Source organism: Sapajus apella, unplaced genomic scaffold (genome assembly GCF_009761245.1).
Source record: "Sapajus apella isolate SASKATOON/1434 unplaced genomic scaffold, GSC_monkey_1.0 scaffold67, whole genome shotgun sequence".
NCBI lineage: Eukaryota > Metazoa > Chordata > Mammalia > Primates > Cebidae > Sapajus > Sapajus apella.
Genome location: NW_022437007.1, coordinates 4,060,846 through 4,065,472, shown reverse-complemented (window position 1 = coordinate 4,065,472; position 4,627 = coordinate 4,060,846).

Genomic DNA, 4,627 nt, shown 5'->3' with positions numbered 1-4,627 from the left:
CCATTTGACCCAGCAATCCTATTACTTAGTATATACTCAAAGGACATAAATCATTCTATCATAAAGACACATGCACACGTATGTTTATTGCAGCACTGTTTACAGTAGCACAGACTTGGAACCAACCCAAATGTCAATCAATGATAGACTAGATAAACTAAATGTGGCTTATATACACCATGGAATACTATGCAGCTATAAAATGAGTTCATGTTCTTTGCAGGGACATGGATGAAGCTGGAAAACATCATTCTCAGCAAACTAACACAAGAACAGAAAACCCAACAGTTTATGTTCTCACTCATAAGTGGGTGTTGAACAATGAGAACAGATGGACATAGGGAGGGGAACACCACACACCGGGGACTGTTGGGGGATGAGGAGCTAGTGGAGGGATAGCAGAGGTGGGGGGATTGGAGAGGGATAACATTAGGAGAAATGCCTAATGTAGATGATGGGGGGGATGGATGCAGCAAACCACCATGGATGTGTATACGTATGTAGAAATCATGCACGATCTGCACATATACCACAGAACTTAAAGTATAATAGTAATAAAAAAAGGAAGTTGTAATAAATCAAAGTAAAGAAATGGAAACTCTAGGAATGACTCAATATGAAATAGGTTTTCCATTCTGTTCCATTGATCTGTGTGTCTATTTTTATACCACTGTCATGTTGTTTAGTTTATTATAGCCTTGTAGCATAATTAGAAGTCAGGTAATATAATGTCTCTAGCTTTGTTCTTTTTGCTTAGGATTGTTTTGGCTATTTAGAATCTCTTTTTGTTCCAGATGAACTTTAGAATAGGTTTTTGTTTTTCTAATTTATTAAATCTTTTTTTCAAATTTATTTAAGTTGTTAGAGGAAAAAATAATGTTTGAAAGAGACTGCATTGAATCTATATATTACTTTGAGTACTATGCTTATTTTAAATATACTTATTCTTCCAATCCATGAGCATGGGATATTTTTCCACTTGTTTTATCACGTATGATTCCTTTCCTTAGTGTTTTATACTTCTCTTTCCAGAAATCTTTTACCCTTCTTGATTAGATGTATTCTGTGGTAATTTTATTTTTGTAGCTATTGTCAATGAGAGTGAGTTTTTGATTTACTTCTCAGTTTGATCATTATTGGTGTACAGAAATACTACAAATTTTTATATGATTTTGTACTCTTAAACATTACTGAGGTCATTTATTAAATCTAGGAGACTTCTGGAGGACTCTTTGGAATTATCTAGGTATAAGATCACATTATCAATGAACAGAGGTAATTTGACTTCCTCTTTTCCAATTTGGATGTCTTTTATCTGTTTCTCTTGCCTGGCATTCTCTTACAAAACTGTATGTAGTCCTAAGATTATATCAAAGTAATGTAGCATGATCCAAATAATATATAAATATATGTACATACACACAATTATTTAAAAAGTCCTGAGGAAATACCCAAAAATTTAATAGTGACTTTACCTGAGGAGAAGAAAAGTGGTTGATTTTACTTTCCTTATTTATGTTTTTTGCTATGTTCAAAAATATCTAAGGACAATTATTATGTTTCTAGTCAGAAAATTAATGAAGAAAATTAATGTCATCATATTTCTTCATTTGTGAATTTGACTGTATTTGAATTTCTGATTCAAAATCATAAAGTAAATAAATGCTTTATGTAAGCTTATTTTGATATATTTTAATGCATTTGTCATATTTTTATAAACTTAACTGATTTCTACAAGATATATATCAATGATCCTAATATATGTGTAATGGTTATTTTGAGCATAAGGAATGTGTTATACCACTGACATGCTGCAATTTTAAGAGTAGTTAATAAATAACTTTACACACAAGTGTATGTCACTAAACTAGAATTCTATATTCAAAATGAAAAAAATACTCTAATATCTGGGTATACATTTTCGCCTATCTCTCAAACCTTCTTTTGCATTTTTCTTCTGCCCTAAACTTTCTCTAGGCCAAGAAAATTATGATAAAACATGAATTCAGTTCATAACAATGAAGCTTGTGACTCTGAGTTCATTTGGAAAGCCATGTTTGGAAATGGCCATTATGAAAGCTTTGAAAAGCTGGGAATGCAAAGAATTGAATTCCAAGCACATACCACAGATCACACACACACACACACAGACACACACTCTCACGCACACACTCTCATGCACACAATAGTAGAGAGAAAATGTTTAGGTAAAAATAGTAAAATAAGAAGGTAAATTTGAATTCCTGGCAAGACTGTAATAATCTCTATGGCATATTAGCTTCTTTAATAGATATTAACATTATTAATTTTGAATAATAATTTTATCCTGAATACTCATCTAAAGCATGCTTAATCAGACATAGGTTTCTTATTAATACCTCAGAGTCAATATCAAGTGTGAAGTGTGTAACTCCCCTCCCCTTACCCTAGTTACACACTGATGACCCATGAGGGCTAAGTCAATTATCGTACAGGAGTAGCCAACTACTCTGTAAGAGTAAGAAATAAAATATGTGGTTTTTTTCTTTTTCTTTTTTGCTTTTAAAGAAGATAGAAGTAATTCTTTTTTTCTTGCTTGAAAGGGTTTCCTCCTTACTGTAGTTCTTTGATTTGCTAATGCCTCTTCAGGAACACTTTGGGAGCTTAATCTAGAGACTTTGTCTGGCACTGTAACCAATTTGCCCTCTCATGAGATAAGAGGAGTTTTATTATTCTTTAGGAGCTGAGCAATTATCTGAAGAAATGACTATAGATCTAATTCTGGTGGTTAGGCAAAAAATTTCAGTAGATTAAGACTTTTACCTGAGCCTTGAAAAATCTGAGAACCTTTAATTTCCTACAATAATATTACTTATATTTCACTTAATTCACAGCAATCCCGTCTTTCAAATTCACTGCTTTTGAATTTTTGTGGCAATTTGGGTCATTTGTCCACTTCAAAGTCATGCTATCTGAATTGTCTCTTTGCTTCATTAATACTTCATATAGTCCTCATACTTCCCTTGAATAAAAGTTAGCTCTAGGATATTGACAAGTTTTAGGTACAATGATGTTGCCAAAAATACATAGATGGGATTGTGTTGCTTGCTTCACTTCAAAAAGCCCACACCTTTCTATTTTTTATGAATTTAAGACTGATCAGTGTGCTCAGGAGGTGACAGTGAATTTCAACCGTGAATAATCATTGTCTGAGTCACGTATTTCATTTAGAGATTGCAGCAGATTGCTTGACTAATTCTATTGTTTCTTCCACGTATATCAGCTATACAGACACATATATACATAAAATGAAAATGCTTCTAAGGTCATTTGTTTCCACAGAAATTCATGGCAATGTTTGTGAGTGCCCTGGTTACTGCTGTGAGCACCGGCAATAGCATCTGGATGTGGTAGTAGGCATGAGCAGCACAGTTGAAGACCCGGAGAAAACAAGCAACATTCACACTGTCTTTCTTCTCCTAGTGTTTTCTCCCTCTGCTGCCAGTAACTCCTTTCCCATTCTGCGGCCCTTAGCCTCCAAAGATCAATGAAAGTCAAGCCTTCATACCTTCCAACGTGGTTTTTTTTTTTTTTTTTATTTTTACAGTTTCCTCTGCTATTTCTTGTATGTCATGATGTGTCCTTCTAGAGAACTTTCAGAACTGATCTTTTTGAAGTAAGCCATAAACTTGTGTTGAGTCTCTTAGAAATAAGAAATTTCAAATAACATAAAAAAGCATATTACTTAGATTACAGAGCCACCTACATTTGGGAATGTCAAATCAGACTGATGGGTGGAACATCTGATAGATATTCTAAGAGATAAAATAGACTTAACAGTCAAGATTTAATTATTTGTGTTTTTGACACTTGACTATGACAGATATACATATAAATGTATTTAAATTTTTTAAAAAATATGGGTATGTGAATGAGATATGCAATTGATCAGAAATGAAGGTCATTCCACAAGAGTAGGGACCCATAAACAGAGGGGAGAAAAAAATGAGTGAATGACACAATCTCTGGTTGCCCTTATATCAGGGAGGAGGAAATGAAGCCAATAGGTTATAATTATGAGGCTTGAAAGTGTGGGGACACTTTGAAACTGCTGGTATGTTGTTGCAGTTGTGAATCAGATTAAGAAGTAATGATATTCTGAATAACATTCAAGTTAGATTATAGCCTTAATTACATAAACAGATTTGAAATTAATTCACATGGAAACAACTAATAACAATAAACTATTATGATCAAATTACAAAATACTATTAAATAGCTAATCATGTAGTCAAACTTATCTAAAAATGAAGCACATTCTCAGTACAAAATTAACGTGGCAAGGAAATGCTCTTCAATGATAATATATTGTGAGGTTTCAAAGCCTTAAAATATACTCAATTTGAAAGTATGGATAACTACGTTTACTAACTACTCTTGGATTTCACTAATTAGCAAGTATTTTGACAGGTATTATGCTACCAACTCTTTGCTTTATGCTCCAGAAATTCTGTTTAGCATGATGAATTCAGATAGCACCCTTAACTTGCATATTTTTTATTTCCTTTAAAATACGTCTCATAAACTAAAAGCAGTGGGTATATTGTTCAGTCTAATTAGTTTTTAAGTTTCTTGTCAGCTTTGTATT